The sequence below is a fragment of the Solenopsis invicta genome, chromosome 9, assembly GCF_016802725.1.
Source record: "Solenopsis invicta isolate M01_SB chromosome 9, UNIL_Sinv_3.0, whole genome shotgun sequence".
NCBI lineage: Eukaryota > Metazoa > Arthropoda > Insecta > Hymenoptera > Formicidae > Solenopsis > Solenopsis invicta.
Genome location: NC_052672.1, coordinates 6,372,669 through 6,396,426, shown reverse-complemented (window position 1 = coordinate 6,396,426; position 23,758 = coordinate 6,372,669). Strand labels below are relative to the sequence as shown.

Genomic DNA, 23,758 nt, shown 5'->3' with positions numbered 1-23,758 from the left:
TTCGCTATTATTAAACAGAACTATAATTATATCAGATATATAGGTTTTAGGAAATTACCATGTATAAAGTAATATTGTACAGTCACGAAACTAATTATTCGGGCGCAGGATATTCGGAATGTGTTTTCTATAAATTCATTAAATATTATTTCTTTTTAAGGGAAAACTCAATTTGAAGTGAAAACCCTTGCCAATGATGCATTTCCATCAAAATTATGCTTATAGCATAAAATAAAGCATAGCACAAAGTAAAAACTCTCAATTAGAAATGCGCGAATCGAGATTTCTTTGACCCCAAGTTAAATTGAATCAAAGTTTTATTTCTTTGATTGAAATCGAATTGAACTAAATTGACAAAATTTTATTCAATTTGAATCAAATTAAATCAAATCGAATCATTGTAACATAATTTTTATGTAACGACACAGTTATTACTGTATTTTAATATATAGTTAATAAAAAAGATTTCTATGGAAAAAAATAATATTAATTATATGACAGTCGTTATAGAGTCGTTTTAAATATAATTTTATAAGATTGTTAATTGATTCAATTTTTTTAATAATTTGGATTCAGATCATAAAAATTCAAAATCAAATCGAATCGAATACTTGATATGATTCAATTGGATTCATTTTCATATTCTAACACCTTTCATATTCATATTTGAATATTTTTACTTCCAATATTCTGTGTCCGTACAATAAGTTTCGTTACTGGTAATACGTATACAATTATCTTGTTTATTTAATATTATTCTGTTGCCATCTTTTACACATAGACTTTAAGTAAAAACAAAGATAAGTCGCAAGTTGTAATTTTATTTAAATACACCTTTCAATTTGCTTTTGTTAACAACTTCTGAATTTCTCAGTTTGAATACAAATAAGCTTTTGCTGGAAATATACCACTGGTGAAGATTTTCACTTTCAATCAAGTTTTTTTTTTTAAATTATAATATTGGGTAAATTTGTAGCACACAAGATAAAGTTTCATATCTTATGTTTTGACAATTAGTTTACATCTAGGTTTACATATGTACACATAAACATATATGTTTGTGTATATGTGTGTATTTTCCTTTATATATATTTTTTTTTCTTTCAATTTTAGGTACATTTTCAACAAATTAAAAAATTTTAGAAAAAATGTAAGGAAAAGATATTACTTTAGAGATATCTGGGAAGTAAGTGAAATTTCTTGTAGTTTGCAAGTCCAGAGGATGGCAGCACTCTAACGTAATAAAGCCGATGTAAGTTAGAAGCGCGCTGATATGTGAAGTTAAAAATTCGCGTTCATCAAAAGGGATAAAGTCACGACGGATGAAGTTGCAGCAACGGAGTTTTTAACGCATTCCGGTTTCATATTCATCATGGATGCCGCTCGCCGATTCCCTAAGTTTTTCTGGACCTTACTGCATTTAAAACTCGCCGCTTTAAAACTCGCCGCCCGTGGCGAGTTCTGTCGCCAGTCCCGCACTCCCTAAATCTTCTTTCTTACTACTGTGACGCAATAGTGAGATTTTCTCTAGAGTGCATCCGACCTACATGTTACAACCTCGGGCTGGGGCTTTATGAGATTACAGCGGTTGTATACGTTTATTTTTCAAGCAATAAAATCCCGGGGGCACAATACGGCTTTTAAGCATTTATTTATTTCGTTACTATCTACTATTAAGTATTATTTTATCAGCGTTTAATTTGCATATTCACAACCCGTCGGAGGACGATGAACGCTAAACGAGCCAGGGAGATTGTTGATTTATCGCTGACTTTTTACTTCGTCTCGCCGCTCTTAACTTTCTCATCAAGCCACGATTTTGCGCTTCCCGTTTACTTGCCAATGACGTAAAGTGTTTTTGTGTCACTCTGTCGTTTTATTTCAATGAGAAACTTTCAGTTTTTCTTAACAAGTAAACTGTCGGGGTGTACCGATCCTAATTACCCTGGTGATCCGTATTGTCTCGTTTTTCAACATGCAATACGCGTACCGTGTTAGTGGCATGGAGTGCTTAAAGTACTTCGTGTTTACTGCAGGTTCGTCCCCAATAATTAGATTTCCGTGGAACTTTTGGTCTAGTTGCTTCGGTCTTATTATTCTCCATCGCAAAGTAGAAATTTCGTCAAAAGTCAAGACGCGGCCGCATAATTTCAGAGTTAACATTTAATTATAACAATAATCTAGAGAGGCACTTCACAATATTGAGATTGTAGTTTCAAATAAATTGAAAAATATGAGACCGCATTGTAGGTCTGACTTTTAAAAACTTCGCTAATGATGCTATTATGCAACTGTAAAGAGTTCTTGCAAGCTTTTAAAAATAATTACGTATAACAAGGGATGTAATAATCGAAGAAATTTCACAAGTCTCCTAGTTTTAATTCGATTTAGGGAACTTGTAAAATTTTTTCGATTATATCATATCGAGTATATTATTATACTTAATTAATTTTGATAGATTGCAAGAACCTCTTTTCAGTTGCTTAAATCGTCGTTAGTAAAGTTTTTAAAAGTCAGACCTACAATGGACCTCATATTTTTCCATTCTGTAGCAGATTACACGAAATTTCGCTTATCCGCGGATTGTTAAAGTGATATTTCTCTTTCAAATTTTTTTAAACTTTTTAGTGATCGTGGCGTAGAGAATTGTGCGTCTGCTGTCTGTGTGCCAAAGATTCAGGTTCAAATTCACACAGTACATATCAAATTTTTTAATCGATCACCATTTCTTCGCGCGGAAGACAATGCCAAACAACTGTGAGGCTACCTTTGCCAATACCGTCCTACATATACATATATTATATTTTCCGAATTACACCAAGGAAATCTGGGACTATATCAGACCAAAGGACTAAAGTTATACGTCAAGCCTAAAAAAAACCTAGAGTGTTACAGAACAAAAGAACTCTTTAAATTTAAATGATATCTAGGAATTTACATAATTCCATCCGTTTCTATTATTTTATTACTACTATTATTGCTTGTAAAACCTTTCAACTTTCTATTGACAAAATAGATGAGAATACCTAAATGGATATTGGTTCAATTGTACCTCACCAATATTTTATATTTCTACTTAATGTTATATAAGCAACATTTAGTGAAAAAAATGAAAAAAATGAATAAAGTTATCTTTTGTGATGTGTATAGTAAAAACATTTAAAAGAACGAACTAAAACTGATGTTAATTTATAATCAATTTATATGTACAACTGTTAATAATCTAATCATACAATATTAATCTGAATTTTTATATCTTTATAAAAGTTGATAATGTAAAATGTTGTACATTTACTGTACGCGCATATTCATATTTTCAATTATAAAGATTAAATAATATTTTTAAAATCTATCAAGTTTCTTAAAACATACCTCACAAATTTTATTACAATAAATTACATTAATGTAAAATTGATAGGTGATAATAGGAATTATATAAAAAATTAAGAATTATATAAAATAAAAATACGTCAATTTGCTAAAATAAATTCAAGTTAGTTTTATTTCAAGACTAATTATTTTTATTAATTAATTATACGATATAATATTTAATCCTTTCTTCCGATAATTAATAAAAATAAGTTTAAATTAATGATTTCTTATATCCTTTAATTACTTTAGATTATAAATTCGATACTTTTAAAAGCGATATGATTTAGGAGTCCCACAGGTATGATTTACGCAACTCGTTACCTAAATCATATCTTTGACAGCATGTTGCGAAAAAGTTTATAATAAATTAACTTGGTATTAGTAAAAAGTTACGCATGTAGGTACTTGAAATATTAAATTACAATTTCCAACATTTATTTGCATAAATTAGTATCAAATGGGAAATATAATAAAAAAAAAATAGCTTAAACAGCCATTTCGGCAAATCTTCTCTAAAATTTAAAACCTGGCAAGAAAAAGAATAAAAAATGACGTGAACACACGTGTTTCACGAGAATTAAAGGAAATAAGAGAATCGAATATTTCGTAGATAAAAGAGAATATTAAAAATGTCCAATATGACTTTTATAGTTCAAATCTCTATATTTCCACATTTTTGAGTGTACAGAGAATAAAGTGCGAGGGAAAACTGAATAAAAAAAAAAAAGATAGAAAAGGTATCTCATCGCCGCTACGATGTGCGGCGGTTTTACAATCAAGTGCCGTTTCCCGCGCGGATGCGTGGATAAAGTTATATTATTGCGGCGGGGCGGTCCGGCGGGAAAGAACGGTGTTATCGGGAGGAAGGAAACTTTGTGGAAACCGATTAAAAAGTTTGAAAAGCCGTGGATTGCGCTGAGTGGAACGGGATGGAGCGAGACGATGGGGAGGGCGGACAGAATTTTATACGGCTTGATTAATATAAATTAATTACCGCGACGGAAATGAGACACCGTGGAGAGACGTCCGGATGATGGTCTTTCGGATTCAAATCGCTGGAAATAAGCCGATCGATCGCGTTTAATTAAATACGATGATACCGGAATGCCGCCGCGTCCCCGCTTGATGCCGGAAATCTTTTCACCGTGTGAATCGCTCGCGACCGGTGCGCGCGATTTTATTATATCCCACGGTACGTTTTAATAATTCAAAATGACGACAAACTGAATAATGGAAATATTGTAACACACGTCTTTTCTCCGATAATAGCGGCCCTCCTGGGCGGCGCGGCGTACTCCACTTCGACGAGCTCGCACAACCAATCGCCATATTATACAGCGTCGGATACATAATGCATAAGGCTCGTCTCGTGCTTTTTTCAATTTATTATTTACTTTCGCACAAACTAATCATTTATTTGTAACGCCAAGGTGTTTTAATATTTGATTGCGTATCTGCGGGATCGAAAGTGTCCCTATGCGAGCGGAATAAAAATGTACGGGGCGCAGATGACGGTAAATCTTCGTGCGCGGAATATATAACGCATAAAATAGTGAAAGAATGTAATAAGAGCTCTTCTACCTCTAAAGAATAATTTTCTCCGTGTGAAACGTCGCGGGCAGATACCTCGTTTAGATCCGGTGACAAAAAGTCCTATGTTAGGACGTCGGGAAAAATCCATTCGGAAACCATTTCATTTTTGACGTTAAACAGCCTGATGTAGAGCCGTGAGCGGCACCACCCGTATCCGTGAGCACGCGGAATTACCTGCCGCTGAATCTACGATTTAACGTGTTAACAATAATCGGTGCCGTTTGATTTGACGTAGCGTTAAACTCGCAATCATGGGGCGTCACTGTTAATTAATAAGATCATCACAATTGTTAACTCTGGCATTAACCAAGCCGATGATCGATTTGTTGTGTACGAGCGTTACGCTTAATCAATATTAGATCTCGCACCGCATTTATACAGAGAATGGAATCTGTTTGAAAGAGTATAAGCAGTTTATGATTGCAGCGTAAAGAGAATTAGCGAAACGGGATTATCACTGCGCTTCGATATATCACGTCTCCCACGTAAATTGGTTGATCGAAATTACATTTTCCGTACAAATAGCATAATTTAAAATATATACGAATAAGTATGTTTTAAAGATAATTCAAAAATTGTGTTCTAGATTTCAAAACGTATTTCACGATTACATTTGCTGCACTGTAAATTGCAATCGAAAGACAAGTACAAAATTTAAAAATTTTCAAAGAATTTTTCACTTTCAAATTCATTGTGGTAATTTTTCTCCGAACATATAATGAGTACAAGAACATAACTAGATTTTGATTAATATTTTGAGGAGCCAAAGAAAAAAATAATTAACATCAGGAATGTTTGGCCCCTGTGGAAATTTTACATTTACCATCTATTTGTCCCATTTATTTATCCTATTCTACATTTATCTTTTTCACGACGTCACTAACAATAAAGGTGAAAAAGGGAATATTATTTAAAGTACAAAGCAATGTTTTATTTTCAAAATTATAAATGTTCACAAAAATCCGCCTTGTATATTTCTTTTTGTATGAATATGGTAATTTTTTTTCTGAACGTATATAACAGATAAAAGATAAATAATAGATAAAAAATTTTAGACTTTAATTACGGTTTTAACAACTAATCTTTTTTAATTAAAAAACGTCGAGATTTGTTTGATTTTTACGGAAATTTTATAATTATTATCTATTTATATTTACATTTTTTGTTTCATTCTTGACAGAACAAAATTATTCACAACGTAGCGCTATTAATAGAAAATGATTTGGCACCATAATCCAGCCAGAGTAAAAATTATAATTCTACTTTCAATCTCAATTAAATCTTTTGAGCTTCTATGTTGTGTCTCAAATGGTTTTTATATCAGAAAATTTTCCACTTAAAAAAAAGAGATTTTTGTTAAACCTCTTAAAATCTCTTAAAATCTCCACAAAAACTCTATTATACTTAATAGAAGTCTATTTCAATGTTTAAAGTACCAGAATAGACGTAGAAAGTCTAATGAAGAACGAAAGTAAAAGTAAAATTTCGACTAGGGAGATTTTGAAGAAAATGGACTCGCTTAGTTCTTGAAATCCTTTAATTATTATCATATTAATGATAAACGTAAAATATTATGTCGTCGAATATCAATTTGCATTGGAGACGCGGTAAGTAGCACATGACAAATAGTTGGAATTCGTATATGTATGCCAACTTACGGCCGCAATACGCGTGACCGATAAAAATTCGATAGGGAAGAATGCACGGTATATCGAAAGTATTGTGCAGAATTTGACCCAGCCATTGTGCGAATTTCAAGTTGTCGATTTTCAATAATAGCGGACATTCTTCAAAAACGAACCCTCCGGAGCGAAGTTTCCGTCCGCGCGACGTTACCATTATTCTCACTTTTCGCTTATTCTTGTTATTAGGTTGAAAGCTGAGTTATCGCACCATCCGCGTTTTTTCCATCCCCCTTCCCCCTCCTTCGCCATTTCTTCCGTTGCAGCTCGGTTTTGGCACGTAAATTAATTTGCGTGAGAGATCTGCTATTCTTCCGAGTTTTGCGCAAGATATATCGTTCACATTCCTAACTCGCCTTCGCTGCTTTTTATCCGCCCCTCCTACCATCCGGATTCAGAAAAGGAATTAAGAACATTGTGCCGTTAATCACAACATTGTTAGCCAGATCCGTGTTATCAGGAGTTATGTCCAATCCCTTTTTCACCCAGTTAAAAACTCGCGTTCGCGAATTTGCGAGCTACAGGTAACGCTTTTTACGACCCCGGCTTATCCAATCATTTTAATTGCAGCCGCAAAGTAGGAATTAAGAATGTATAACGTTATTACACAGTTGTATTATGGCGCGAGGGGTCTTTTACGGTATCAAAAATTATGATCAATCTACCATTAACCCAGTTAAAAGCATATCATTTTCGCGATTAATGTCTTGTGTTTAAGTCCGATCTGATAGCAGAAACTCTCTTCAAAGGGAGTTAAGACGTGCGTTTAGCCACCGCGGAAATGATCGTATCGGGGAACATATTAAGCGGCAGCTCACTGTATCATAGCCGTATCATAATTTATAATATCGTTCTGTCGGATCGCATTTACGTTGCACTTGAAATCGAGCGCTCCTCAATTTCGAATCGCATTAGCGGCTCTCGTCGGTACAATTCAATATTGCATTACAACCAACCCCGTGATCCACAGGTCCAATTCTATCAACATGTGTCTGCAGATACTCGCCGCGATAGCGAGAAAGAAACTCGCAATTTAACAGATGTTAATCTAATCGTCTGTACTTATACTGGATGATATCTGAAAGCCCGTGCGGACTCTCGCTGACCCAATTTTTACACGATTAATAAACGCGCTAATATTTCTCCACCAGTCAAATTCGTTAGTCATCGTTTAATCAACGTGGGTGGGCGTGCCACCTTCTTTTTTTAATACGTTAATTCGGCGTGTTAAACCGGCATTCGAGTTTTTCCAATTATCCGCTTTCATTAAGTTGTCGGCCACGCGGCTACTCTCATTTGTCGGTGGTACGGGGTCAGTCGCTCATGTGGCGCTGCACGGAACAGCTGGAGAAAAAAAGACTTGATTTCAGCTTTCGTCCGTTAAGACAGGACGGCTTTGTGTCCCGCGTTGGACTCGCGCGCGGGACGAAAAAACCGCAGACTTTTTCCTCGCAAATGCGCTTGCTTCTTCCCGCGTGTAAACGACGTCCCACGCTTTATCGTACTTCATTGGTACTTTTTATTTTTGCCTTTCCATTCGGCCATGAAACCGGCTGTGTGATGTGTTAATTTTTGATTCAGGATCGCCAGTGATAACTTGCGTTACGATCTCACACGGGATGAAGCGACTCCAATATTACCGGAGTCTTGTCGCTAAAGATGGCTTAAACGTTTGCAAATTATTGTAAATTAGTAACACGTTATATTATTAAATGTGCTAAACATTCATTAAAGTTTTATTTAATATGAAATGATTACTGCGCTGACTCCTTGCAGTCTTTTTATGATATACACAGAGAAACACGATTTTATCATTTCAATAAAACATTATTATTATATATGATTGAGTGCGTTTTAAAAAAACCACGCAAAATTTCTGGTTATTATAATAGGACTCAAAATCTTATAATTCGAATTTTTGATAGATTTATTATAATTCGGCAAATCCAAAAAGATTTTTAATCTATCGGTTTTTGAATAGACTAGTTGAATCTCTCAAATTCTTAATTAATGCAAGAAGATGCTTTTTTTTCAATGTAATATTGTTTATTTTTGGTACATTAAAAATGTAGTATTATGTATATTTTCTAGAGAAAAAAACTGCAATTGAAAGTAATATACAAAATTTTATTTTCTGCCTGGATCAAAAATTCTTGTTTCAATAAAAAATAGAAATGTGTTATAATAAAAATGTAATTAAAAAATAATGACAAAAAACTGAATTTTTTTATATTACTTTATGTATTCAAGATAATTTATGTAAAATTTCGAAGGAAATATTCATCATTCTGTAAAAAATAACTATTTATTTATTTATTCACAGAATAACTAATTGTAAGTTGAAAATCATAATAAAACTTTGAATAAGTCATTTTGAACATATAAAATATTTTTACAAAAGAAATTGAATTTTTTCATCATTTTTGAAAATAATTAAATTTTTAACAAGTATAAAAACTTAAATTTCCCTATATGTATATAGTTTATTTACAGTATAAATACATATATTTAAAAAAAAACACATTTTCCATTTCAATTTACTTAAGCAATCTCATAATATCAGAATAAATTTTTGTTACCATTGTCATTATTCAATATTAAGACAATGAAGCAATTGAATATATTGACTTGTAGTGCTTATTGTCTCTATGTTTCTTCATCCTCCGTTCATAATACTAACGAAATACAGTTAGAGCAAATGAACGACTCATATTAAGTGTGTTACATTATTACATCTCTGCTTCTATCTACTGCACGTGTGAGACATAAGGAAACACGAACAAATTTAATTAATTCCGTAAGCGTAATAAAGCCGTTTAAAATTCTTTAGATTTTATATTTAACTTCGTCTTGCGAATATAAAGTGACTTTTGGTAACCTTTGGTTGTAATCTTCTCGTGAAAAATGGCGTAAAATATAATAAAATATAAAATATAATTAGAGGTTTTTCGTAAACAAATCCAAAAAAATTAAATTTTTAGAAAACAGAAAACTTCTCATCTTTAAACTGTTTATTTTATTATATAATTCATTGTATTGTACATTACTTTATATAAATATGGCAATTTTTCTTTAGACATATAATAGTTATAAAAACAAAAATTATAGACTATGAATAATAGTTTTACTCAATTAATAAAAAAAAAAAGTAGGAGAAACTTCTAAACTTGTTTAGTTTCTGCGGAAATTTTACATTTACGATCTATTTATCCTTATTATAATACTTTATCTGTTTTGTTTTTTTATAACATTAATCATGATAAAGATGCGGAAGGAGATATTATTTAAAGCCAAAAACAAAAAGAACTTGTTCTTGTTGGGAAGGTGATGGACAAACTTCATTCTTATAGAATAGCAAATGTTAAACTTCTATAAATCTCGTTTTCCGTTTGATTCTTGCAGAAATAAAAAACTATTCACGATGTGCCGTTACTGATGGAGAACGATTTGGCGTTATAACCCAAATATTTTCTTTTAAATAAATTAATTTTGTTCTAGTGAAAAATCCTTCAATTATAAAACATGTAAAGTAAAATGTTTGTTATGTCCGCTGTTATTGCTACTATCAATTCAGGTGTATACATTTGTGCAGCAGAATGTCGGACAAATTGAATAGCTGATATTGAATGGCTGCTAAACATAATTCCACTTTCTTTTAATACTCGCAACGTACCTACAAAATGTATCTTTCAATGCGCGCACTCGTATTTTTCACAGCCGATTGCATTAGTTTTACATACCGCTGAAACACAGAAATTTTATATTCCAGAAAATTTATTTTCGCGATATAATTTATTCACGTTTTACTCTCGTTCGTATCGCGAAGGGAAATAAATTACGGACTTATCGCCGCTTTTTAAACTCTCAAGCGTCCATTGCTGGTCGAATGATATTCCTAATTAATGCCTTTCAGCGTGCATCCATTTTGATTATTCACATTTGTCATTGTGCGATTGTATAAATAGCATCGTCGAGCGTTTCGTCATTAAGAATTTCCTCGCTATTGAGAGCTTCCTAGAGGGATGTGCCGTAATTTCCGATTTATATTTGGCCCCAAACCACATTTTATTCCGGAGTTTTTCAATTAATTCGCGAGCGTTATACAGCTGCTGTTTTATTCAAATGGGAAATCGTAGGTTGCCGTCCAACAATGGGAAACTGACGAAATCGGAATTATGTCGAGTCGACAAAGAGATAATCAGCATACTACTCATTGTTAATATTAATTAATTCTCCATCATAAATCGGGACTACAACGTTGTTGCAAAAAGCATTCGCGTTGTCCTCAAGTCAAATATTATCTCGTCATCTCTCTGACGATGCTCTTTTGCCGACTACAAAATGCAAATGTGGATAATATATTAATTGCTGATGCACTTTCAGCGCGGAGATTTTGCCGTAACGAGCGCTCCGCGCGATATTCCCTTTTAATGTAATCGCGATTCTAAAACGTAACTGGCTTATTTGATAAGCAATTTAATTTATCGCAAAGTTACGAGAGCAAGCACCAGCGGAAGGGTTCACACACTTTTCCCGCAAATCGTTACACGCAGGGAACTTAAAGTACGCTAGCCGTAGCTAGCTGGGAAGCTTGTGTCACGCGTTCTGACTTTAAAATGAGGCCGACGCCATACATACCTCGGTTAATTTTGAACACTTTGCATACTCTAAGTATGCAGCTAACTCAAACGCCGCAACAGATACGACGACACGCGGAATTACATACAAGGGAGGAAGATGTGTTAAAAAGAAATCGGACCGATTTGAAATGCAGATCCGGCGCTGAGGTATATGCACCCGACGCAATATATATATATATTTCGATTAAATTTATAGTTAGCGACTTTTCGAGGTGCTCCCTCGACCTCGATTCGCAGAGAGCACCCGCGAGAGCGCGTGCTTGATGGTAATTAGATATTAAACTACAACAGAGTCTCCAGCACAGATCCCCGTGGCGTAACGAATCTTCATCCATAAATGGATAGGAAAGAAAACTGGATCGCAGTCTGGGCCGTCGCTGAAAGCAAAAGCCTCGCGACAGTCCGTCCGCGAAACTCGCCCTCGGACGTTTTCTGCAAAGATACAGAGTTATTAACCGTATAATACCTAACTTGATAACTTTTTAGGTCTCGTTATGATCGGCAATCGTTACGTCGCGTAGCCCCTGAAACTCGCAATACCCGTGATACGGTATTTATACGACTTCCTCCTTTCTTCAAACTGTAAGAAATTGTGCAATACCTCTCCTGTCTTCCTTTTTACGGCCATCCTTTCTTGTGCCCGGTAGCTTCGAGGCTTCAAAGGCGGAAGACAGTCGCGGGAGGAAGGGCGGGCGAAGCATTTCCGACGCGCGTTCGGAACGAGATACGTGGACGCGCCGTAATTATATCTGATCGATGAAGACGTAAATCGAGCCGGCCAGTATTGCTAATCATAATTAACGCCTCGGCATAGTCGTATCGCTTTCTCTCCGAGACGGTGTGGATGGAAGTTTCCGGTTGCGCTATCGATTTCCGCGGGGGCTACCGTACATTCCCTCGGTATTCAGCACGCTCGTTTTACTTTTACTTTAATCTTCTTCATGCGTGTTACATTCGCACGGAAGGGAAGCGTCTGATCGAGTGCGGAGTTCCGACTTTTGTGAAATCGGGGACGAGCGCATCGCCGCGGATGCATCATTTTTGGATCACTTAACGCTTAAAAGCGGCGACGTTCTCTCTTTCTACGACTATATGGTACATACAAAGTTATAACGGCTAAAGTTTTCTTTGTTTACTCCTGGGAGCTCGAGCTTTATTTCGTTGGGGACGAAGGGTCTCCAACGAAAGATAGATAGAAGCTTCGGTACATACATGTGTGCACGTGCGTGCGTGCGTGTGTGTATGTGTGTGTCTATGTGCTATCGCTATTGCGAGAGATTTGATAATAGACGTGGAGTGTATCGATTATAAGGCTGCTGGCAATATATCGTTGTTGAGAACAAATACCTTACAATGAACACTAAATTAAAACGCGAGTTCGTCTATTGCTTCAAGTATCAATGCTTCTCGGCACATACAATTGCGCTATGTAACAATTTTTAAATTGAAAAGTAGCAATCTATTATACTAATTTAGAGTCAAAAATTATTTTAAACGAGGCAAGGTGCTTCTTGCAGATTCTTTTATGCTGAAAAGAGTGTTGCAAACCAAATTTTACTAGTACGTTAGATTTTCAAAATAACTTGCCAAAAATATCGTTTTTTTGCTACGTTTTTAATTTTTTGTAAAAAAAATTAACATTGTCTTAAAATTCTAAACAAAAATCTGATTATAAATATTCTTCATCCTCTATAAATGCTTCTTTTTAGTTTGATATTTTACTTTTTAACCATGTTAGGAAGGATTTACGAGGGTTGTTTGATGAGTTTCGAACTTGAACATGAAGATGGTATTACTGGTTGGAAGCTGTTGTAAGGTATAAAAGTTGCATCTTTTTATTGGCTACTCCCTAATTTTCAGCCACGTACTCAGTTTTCTTTTGGCAGTCAGTTGTAGTACGCATAGCAGTATATTTTTCAACGATGGCAAAAAAATCGAATATCGTTCCGTGATTACATACTTGAATCTAAATGGGAAAACCCCAGTGGAAATCAAAACCTAGTTGGATTCTGCTTACGGTGATTTGCTCCTTCGTTTTCAACGGTTAAAGTTTGAGTTGCCGAGTTTAAGCGTGGCTATACTAGTGTATTTAATGATGAGCGTTCGGGTCGCTCAAAAACTGCAACGACTAGGGAAATGTTCGGCAAAGTGTATCAAACGGGATGATCGGAGACTGAAGATCAGAGAGATGGCAAATGCCGCAGGTATCTTATAAACGTGTGTTAAAAATATTACATTAAGATTGGAGTATGAGAAAACTGACCGCACGATAAGTGTCGCGTTTGCTGATATTGGATCAAAAATGCATTCGACACAATATAGCCAAATTGCATAAATTACGCTCTAAATTGCGTTTCCAACCTCCGTATTCGTATGATTAAATTCCTTGCGACTTTTTTATGTTCTTGAACATGAAAAAAGAGATGGCTGAGAGAAAAAAATTCATGATGATAAAGTGATTGCCATCGAGGATTTTACACGATTCAATCAAATCTATTTTATTAACGGAATAAAAGAACTAGAAAAGAGAGGGACCAAATGTGTATCAAGATAAAAGGGAAACTGTATTGAGTAAACGATTTTTCTCAAAAATATAAGTCTTCCATTCTTAGGGTCGAAATTTATCAACCAATTCACGTAAATATAGACTTTCGTTAAGATAGCAAATTTTCTCCTTATAATGATGATATCATAAATATTCATATCAAAGTTTGTGATGTGTATTGATACATATACACGATATAATGTATCGCGATAGATTTCACTATAATTATATTGTAAAATATGAACATATAAATTATATAATATACATATAAATATTCTATCTTCCACAGGTTTAAGGGATTGTATAATACTCTCTTAAATCTTAAATTAGGCACGTATAAAAAATATATGCTTCTTAGAATTTGGTGGATACGTCAAGAATCAAATTCGGACAGCGGATTGTGACAAGTCTTTTTTGAGAAATGCTAAATATCAATTTAATACAAAATGTTCAAATAACAGAATCACATTATTATAAAATTAATACTCCGCTTAAGGATTTAATATAAAAATTTGTACCAGTTTTAACATAAATCATTTCCACTGTGTAAAGATAAAAACTATAAGACGTCAACTTGTAAGAATTACAATGTATATATCGCTATGAAGGAAAATTGTGGAACGAAAGTAGAGCGATCTAATGTATAATCAACTACACCTTATACAATTTTAGGGCGCACTTATGAACGATTGATTTTGTCCACTTGCCGTTAAGTCACGGGCAAGTAGTAAAGCTCTAATGGCCGGCATTATCATTAATGTGAGATCTCGAACAGTGTTAAACCTCTTACGAAGAAATTTGCATAATGCATAAGCAGGCTACGTAAGAGAGCACTTCGGGACAGTTCGGCGCAAAGTCGCAATTTTCTTGCATGACTGCCATTACACGTATCTAATTGAACAACACTCTTATGCAAAGGTATTCTCAGAAATTTGCATACAATAACGACCCTATTATTTTTCATTGCGGAATGCTTTTAGCGCGAGGCGAACTCATGATTTTCCGTAAATTTCATAACAAAATGAGGTAAGGTAGGAAAAATCCTTGCGAGGAAAGCCGTTCGCTTGAATAACTGCCGCAATAAAAATCACCCGGCCATGATCCGCACAGATACTTATTAAATAATCGTATGACGATTTTCTCCATTCGATTCGACAAGTCCCCATCCCGTTACGGACCAATAACTCCGGCAAGAAGATTATAAAGTTTGAATTTTGATCGCCGATAGATAGAGCAAAGTCACGCTCGTCTCGCGGCACGGTTTTATTATCCCTCCCTGTGCACTTTTATGAAACTGTCGCGCAAACAAGAGACGACGACGTTGTGCACTGAAAGAATAACGGGGAGAAATAAAATGCGCGACGAGCGAGGCGCGAGAGCTCACCTCCGTCTAGTGTGAATAGTCTCTTTACCATTTGCATGGAAAAGCGCGGAGAGAAGGAAAGGAAAGGAACGGGAGGCGGGGGCAGATCTTATTGTTCGGATCGGGCGCCTCGTGGGAGGAGGCGGAGGTGCGGAGAAGATTAGAGAGAAATCTCCTGGCGGAAAGCAGGTACAACATTTTACTATGTATGCCAAGTGTGGGGCGCGATAGCATCGCGATTGTGTCGATGCATTCTTATTTCTGAGAAATTGTATTATCGGAAACGTCGATTGCATCCACTGTCGTGCACTCGAAGAGTTATTAGTGACAATATAATGCGTCTCGTTAGTCCGCGATGAGGGGGACCGGAAGCGAAAACAGGGAACTTCAACGAGAAATTCCGCAGAGCAGTAGTTGCACCAAGTTGTAGTCGCGTAGTTGCGTATTAATCTATTATCCACATGAGGATATTCCATTGTAATCCCTTTATTATCATGTCATTCCTGCAGCTTTGTTTCAATTTGCAAACATGTCACTTTTGTCACGGCCGCGCCGTTATTCTGTGCATCGTTGGGCGTAAAGCCAAAGCTCAGCTTAAATGACGGCCCTTTGCCCGGCAATTAATGCAATTACGCTTCCGGACGATTTGAATTTCCGCAATAATGGTATATTGCGGAAACTGCAATAAGATTGCCCCTTGCTGTCGCGTTTCATGCCATTCTTTGGAAGAAGCTACAACCATCTGCCGTACTAACATCACGAATATTACATTCGCGGATTAAACCGTTTCTCACACCCATGGAATTTCTCCCTTATGAAAGGCTTCCTTCGCGAGATATATTTTAACGATAAAAATCCTTCTTTTTTCATCGAGTTTTCTCAACCATACATAAAAGTCACTCGCATTAAATTTTACACCATAGAGCGCAACGATTAGAGTCTGATGTCAAGGAGCATCAATCTCTACTGTCAACGACGTCGTAAAAAAAAAAAGAAATACGCGCGCGAGTTCCGCTTGTTTATACGTTTTCTGGCATCAAAACATCCAACTGAGTCATATATTTTAAAAGTGTCGTTTGTGGCTCGTACGACGAGAAGTAATAAAAGACACTCGGTATGTTTCTTTCTTTAATTATAAATGAAAAGCGAGCTTTAGCTATCATGTATGTGAGCTTTATTTTTATTTTTCCCCAGTTTTGCTAAAAAAAATAAAAAAAATTTAGCTAGTTATAAATCTCAACATAATTTCTGTTAAACTATTAAAACAATCATATAGAACGCATCAAGATAGTTGTTAAAATGTTAAATTTTTTTGCAACATTGCTTATGTTTAAGCGTTCTATATAATTGAAGGGTTTCCTCTGAAGACCAAACAAGTGCTTTTTATCGAGGTTATGACGTCAAATATTATTCCCTATCAGCTTCAGCGTATTTATTAATAAATATTTGTTTATTAGAATTAAATAAAAATAAACTTCTCCTACAAAAACCAAATAAGTCTAATTTTTTTCAAAATCTAGATCATAGCGCCAAAATCATTCATTATCAGCGTCACATCAAAAACAATTTTGTTACGGCAAGAATCAAATAAATGAACGGGAAATATAAATATAAATACGTATTAAATATAATGTAAAATTTCCGCAAAAGCTAGACAAGTTAAGAGGATTTTTTCAAATTTATTTTATATTTAATGGATCCTCTAAATATTAATTAAAGTCTAAAACTTTGCTCTTATATTATTTTATATTATCTATTATAATCCCGGGAAGAAATTGCCAAATTTATACAAAAAGAATTATAAAAAAATGTCATTTAAAAAAAAATTTATAAAATTTTTTAAATAAAAAGTGAAAAAATTATTGCTTTATATAATTATTGCTTTATATAATTTTCTTCTTCATCTTTATCATTAATATTATTTAAAAAAAGGTAAATGTAAACTATTAGAGTAAATGTGGTGATTATAACGTAAGCGTTGCCCGTCTGTTCTGTGCCAATTTCTTAATTGATCACTACCTCTTGCAAAAAGTGATAGCAAATCACTAAGAGTACCTTTGCCAAAACAATCATTGTAAAGCATGCATGACAGTATGTGTCAAATAAAGATCTTCAGACATAAAGGATCGACTTGAAAGAGGAATAGTAGTAAATCTAAAGTTCCTGCAGGAATAGAACTAAACAAGTCCAAAAATTTTTCATTTTTTTTTCTTTTAAACGGTTTTCGATGTATTAAAAAAGTTACACATGTTTCTTTAGTAATCTGAATTTTTCCCGTCGATCGATTGGCACAATCAGTTTTCCTCTACAATTAATTTTTAATAATTTGTTTCTTAATAACTAGTTGCAAAATTAATTTTTGCAATGTGTTTTTATAGCAGTTAATGTTTTTATTTTATGCCCGGTCCCCTATTTTCAATTGTTATTTTTGGCTAATCTTGCTGGTCTGGTCGTGAGCTTTAATGGGTTAATCAAAACCTGCACTTTATACAACTTTGGCTCTAACTTTGTTCTTTATTATACCTATACGTCCGGAGGAAAATTACCATATTTACATAATGTAAGGTTTAAAGATAAAAAGTTTTTGATTGTTAAAAATTTAATTTTTCTGACTTGTTTGTTTTTTGAAAGAAACCCTCCAATTATTTTAATAATTCAATGGATAATTATTTAGAATACGCTCCTCACCTCATATGTTGATGAAAATGTACTAAAACAATGTGGCGGTCTCTCATAAAGCAAGATATTAATTGGTAAAGTTGGAGATTATTTAGGTTAAAAAATACCTGTTATTTTGACGAAGGTTACACTGTTAAAAATGTCATAAAATTTTATGTATTTTTAAGTTGTACATTAAATTTAATGTATCAATAAATGAAAATCATGTATCAACACATGAAAATCATGTCATAAAATTAGTGCACTTTTAGTGCACTTTTGATAACATGAAATTTACATTAAACGTATGTACATTAAATTTAATGTTTTTTAATGTACTTGCTTAAAATTTGCTTCTATTACATTAAATTCTGCTGCCGATTTTTATAACAGTGTACGTTCCAAATTCATTGTCAGTACTGAAAATTTATAGTTCACGTTACGTATACTACAGATTTTTAATACTGGCAGTGAATTTCGGAATGCAGCCAAAACGTAGAGACATGAACATGCTTTATAGTCACGTACGCTCTGTAGCCACATGCGTATGAGAAAAGTGCATGAATTTGAAACATGTGTACAAATAAATATTTTTCTGCTCTAATTACATAAATCCTTTACTTCAAAAAATGATTTTCTTGTATAATTTTTGTGTTTTTAAAGCAGAGAACTTGTGTTTTTATTGCAGAAAATAGTTTATTATTTAATTATTTTATTTTACCTTGTTATTTAATTATGGACGATTTAATAGATATATTCATTTATCATTAAAATCTCTCACCAGGCGATGCATTACAAGTGCATACATGTTTCAAATTCCCATACGCATGTGCGCACTTCACATGTGCATGTGGCGACGAGGTATGTTCATGTCACTACATTTCGTAGGTATGACAAATTCCCTAATCTAAATAGTTGTCAACTTTAATAATTAACATTTCGCTTTGCGAAACAGATCGCCGCGTGCTTCTGCCAAATTCTTTCATTTTGAATAAAAACGTATCAAATGCGTACGTTTTTATTAAAATTTAAGGCGAGGAGCGTACTCTAAATAAATACCATCCAATCAAATTATTTTCTTCTCTAGCTAAATGTTAAATGTACTTTTTTCGTGTTCTCATTAAATTAAATTCTACTTTGTTTCCACTTTGTCTCAAATATTTATTACATTGTTACACAAAAAAAAATGTATGTACATATATGATGCGTCTAAATATATGTATGCAAGTCTCCACGGTGTATTAAGCTCGGGTCCGTGGATTCGCTAAGCCCAAATGACTGTGCGGGACAGTCATCCCTCGGGTCACTCTGAATACGACGTCTCTTTAACTCTCTGAGGACCTCTACGTTAATTCGCTAACATACAGTATAAGTCAAAAGCATTACGTCACCTCTAAAAGTGTAGAAAACGCAAGTAAATCATTAAATTCTTTGTTTATTTCTTCAAAGCACTCCTATCATAAAATAATAGGTAATAAATAGTAAATAAACTTTTATAATTTTATTGTACGTCTTTCATGAAAGTGACGACTTTTTTTGCTTGAATGCATAATGCAATGCTTTTGATCTGTACTGTACCGTAGGACTATACGTGTTTAGAAAATTACGTATCATTTATTAAGCTTAATAAAGCAAAAAGTAGAAAATTGATGCTCGAGCAGAAATTAATGATAAATATAGCTAAATACAATTTTATTCATAAATTACACAGCTCTCGAGAATTAATTTATCTTCAAAATTTATTTTTCAGCGTTAATTTTTTTATACGTAATTAAGCGATCTTCATCAGAGAGATGTCCGGAAAGCGATCATTACAGCCGGTCATTTTAGTCGTTAATCAGCTAAAATTCTGGACCAGCTTGTTGCTGATACGGGTAAAGAATTAATCTGCGGATTTTACTTTTGCCCATTTATCTCTTCCTGCCAATCACATCCTAAACATTTCAGATATCCATCAGATTTTGTAGAAATCCTATTAACGGTACAGCCGACACAAATGTGCATCGGCCGTCCGTCGTAATTCAACGATAGTCCGCTATTACAATTCATTCATACATGTGGATAATTCGATCGCGAGCACAAGCGACAAGGTGATCCGTAACGATTTGCCAGAGAACAAATGCTGATTGTAAAAGCATTGGAAAACAACAAATATCTGTTTGATCTACCATACGATTTAATCCCTGAGTTGATCGCATTAAGAAAATTGCTGCGAATCGCGTTAAAGTGAGATACTTCCGAAAATACATCGACTCATTTCCTCCGATAGTGAGAAGTTATTAAAGGTGTAAGAGAAAATTTATACAAAATTTACATTGAAATTACATGACAATATAATATTATCTGTTGTTAAAAATATTTTGAGACTACACGAAAGAATTAATTTTTTTTTCATAGAAGCAATCATGTGAAATTTAAGAGCGAATGTCGAGTTTAATTCGAGAATCGGTTGCTGTAGTACGCGGTTAAACTTTCTCTCGCTGGAGCCTTAAACAAAGTTCGAAGAATCTGCTCTCCAGCATCGACATCAGGATATGCTTATCTCGCGAACTTATCTTTACCTCCTCGGTCTTTGAGCCGTCTCGTTTGCATGGAGAGTTGGTAGCAACGAGAGCGAATAGAATAGGAATGAGAAGCTGAGAATGAGAAGCATGAGAACAATTATCTACATCTCTTCGAGATATCGTTATTAAAAATCATCACACAAGATGATATTCATATTTCAATATTTTTTTTTTATATTTGTACAATATCAGTAATTTTTATATTGTAATAAAACATTGTTGATTTTTAGTAGAAGTGCCATATAATCTTTTTTAATCAGAGTTAAGAAGTAAAATGTTGGAAAATTTATGTAAATTTAATATCGCACATCTCAAACAAAATCCCCTCTGATTTTTGTGTTAATTTAACACAAGATAAATATGGAAAGCAATATAAATATTATGTAAAGAATTAACAAAATGTAACATTTCGACATAATTTGGAAATGGAATGTGGGAATACATGTATATTTCTCTATAAAATCTTTCTTAAAATTTTTCTTCTGATTATAACAAGTAAACGATAGGTTACTCACCTCTCTCCCCGGTCTCGCTGGCCAAACCTTTGTTGTTGCTTCTCTCGACATCCTTCGCAGCTGTTTCCCCATAGCGGTTACACACGATCTCACACGCGCGCGCTTACCACCGAAACGCAACGAATACAGGACCAATTGCGCAGGCAGTACGTAATTCCCGATTAAACGCGATTCAAGAGCGCTTCGCTACGCTGTGCCTCCGTGGCTTTCCGTTGGCGGCCGAGAGCTTCGATAGTGGACGGCGCCAACTTCACTCCGATTTACTGCGCGACACGACGCGAGTCAAGCTAGAGGGTTAAGAGGCCGAAATCGAGACGACTACCGTGCACGCGCAGAGTGTTTGACGCGTGCTGTAACGCGCGCTAACACACGCATACATAAAAAGTGAAGGAAGGTTAACTGCGTCGCGCGCGCGAGATTCGGCGTCTTAATGCCTATCGCACATAAAACGCATAACAGAGCATAAGCGTAGCACGAGACCAATAGGCGAATGAGCATCCTGCATAAAGTTACCTTATATGTAAGCCTCACGCTACGCTTATGCTTTGTTATGCATTTCATGCGTGATAAGCCTAACTCTAGCTTGACTCGCGTCGTGTCGCGCCGGTAAATCGGAGTGAAGTTGCCGACGTGAACTCGACGATGACGTCAGCCGCCGGCGACGAAAGACGCCACGGAGACGCAGCGCGGCGAAGCGCTCTCGAATCGCGTTTAATCGGACTGCGCAATTGGTCCTGTACTCGTTGCGGTTCGGTAATGAGCACGCGCGTGTGACATCGTGTGCACGAGTGCCATGGAGAAGCAGCTGCGAAGGACTCCGAGGGAAGGAGCAGCAGAGGCTTGGGCAGCGCGACCGGAGAGAGGGGGCAAAGTAACCTATCATTCGTTTGTTTATTTACTCGCGCCGTACTAATCGTTCGCGACGCACTCGCGTCGCGTGTCTCGATCGTTTTGTATCACCGCTGTCCAAGATTTGTGGCTTTGAGCTCGCGATAGAAATATGTCGATGCTCATGCCGACTGCCGTGCCTGCCGTGCCCTAATCATATTGTGATCGTTGTTTTGTAGCGCGCGAGGAGCAGCAGAGGCTTCAGTTCGGCGTCAATCGGTGCCGGGCGGTGCGGCCGGGGAGAAGAGTAAGTAACCTATCGTTTGTTTGTTTGCTCGTGCGGTTGCTCATCGTTCGCGTCTCGTGTCAATATTAGAACATTTTTTTTTATAGCATTAGGATGATTGAATCGCGTATATTTTTTCCTTGACGTCTCTGAAGGCGCAGAGAACTGTTATCGTATTTTCCACCTAGTCTGTTTGAATCCTGTTTGAGACATACCCGCTCAGGTTTCGCGTGGCGCGACGAACTTACGTTCAACGATGATTCTGACATTACGCGGTGGCGATGACAACGATGAAATATCAAGAGGCTGCGTATAAAAGTCCCGGACGAAAACCGAATGAGCCTCGAGTACAGCGGGATTACACCTCGCCGAAAATGCGTCCGCGGTTTCCGTGGCCGCTCCAGTGCGGTTCATGCTTCACGATAAATTCCAGCACATTTCGGGTGCTACTGTTACCTACTTATACTTAACCATTACATACGCGCGCGCACCATGGAATTATACTCTCCGGTCGGATATGGTGCAACTGTGCAGCGCGAGACCGTAAAATTATAACGCTGGCTGGCGTTTCTAATTTCGTTGAACGCGCTAACGTTTCGCGCAAAACGCTCCGGGTCACTTAAACGGTAATGCACGCGGATGCGAATCGCATACGAAAGGTCAGAGCGCAGCACATTGTAATATCGCGATGTAATATTACCGGCATTATAATACATAACGGTAATATTGTGATATTGTAAAGAATATATCATATAAAATGCGTATTAACATTGCAGCTGTTTACGTCAGCGTCGTGATTTATTATTTCGCGTTTCGACGAATAAAATGTCATTAGTATCTGCTGCATGAATTATCGCGATAAAATAATGATAAAAGCCATTTCGTATTTTAGGATTTACGCTCGTTAGCGGCGCGATATTCGCCGACAGTTTTTTGCGAGTTCGGGACATGTGTGAACAGTTGCTGCCTTTCCTTGTGCGACATTTACTACGTGCCTAGGTGCACTTTGTAGCTCGTTAGTCCGCGATGCGTCCTTTCAACTCTTCACCATTTTTGCTACATGAGCCCTCGACGTTCTAACGCGTACAATGACACGACTAGAAGAGAGTGAATGAAAGAAAGAGAGAGAGAGAGAAAGAAAAAGGAAAAAAGAAAGGTAACGGGAAAAGCTTTAAAAAAAGTACCCTAAAAACGTACCTGGAGTTTATCCACGTGTCGCTTGTCACTGAAGTGATCTAATTTCGGAAAATACTGGCCGATTTAAACGTTGCTTGACTCCACTACCGTCTTATAATACGGCCAATCGTCCTCATACATACCGAAAGTGCATCTCGAATACACAATGCTCGGCTCCGCCGAAAAGATGCGCGACGCGAGCGGACAAAATTCATCGGCGTACGTGCACGGTAAACGTAATGCTCTAAGTGTAACTGTATGTATTTCAACATAACACCGCCTCCGGACGACGAAATACCTATATCGTTTATGTTTAAACACTCGATATTAAATTAAATATTACATATATACGTCGTTCAAGCTTACCATAAAATTGCGGTGTAAACTTTACGATATACGATATTGTATAACTTTCGATATAAAGTAAAAGAAAATTATGAGATGATAATGCAGTAATAACAAAACTTCAAGAAACTGTGTAATGATATTCTCTAAATGAATTCAATGGTAATAAAAGATGTATCTTTTATCATCTG

The 23,758-nt window shown here is 35.6% G+C and overlaps 2 protein-coding genes across 4 annotated transcripts in view; one reads left to right on the top strand and one right to left on the bottom strand.

Moving 5' to 3' along the window:
* Window positions 1-23,758, bottom strand: part of LOC105199173 (apoptotic chromatin condensation inducer in the nucleus) — a 100,637-nt gene that overhangs the window by 67,004 nt on the left and 9,875 nt on the right. The gene's annotated exons all lie outside the window — the stretch shown is intronic.
* Window positions 21,602-23,758, top strand: part of LOC105199174 (5-hydroxytryptamine receptor 2A) — a 251,336-nt gene continuing 249,179 nt past the window's right edge. Inside the window, exons 1-2 of the mRNA XM_039453385.1 lie at window positions 21,602-21,803; window positions 22,000-22,067. The gene's annotated coding sequence lies outside the window, so the exon portion shown is untranslated. The remainder of the gene's footprint in view (window positions 21,804-21,999; window positions 22,068-23,758) is intronic.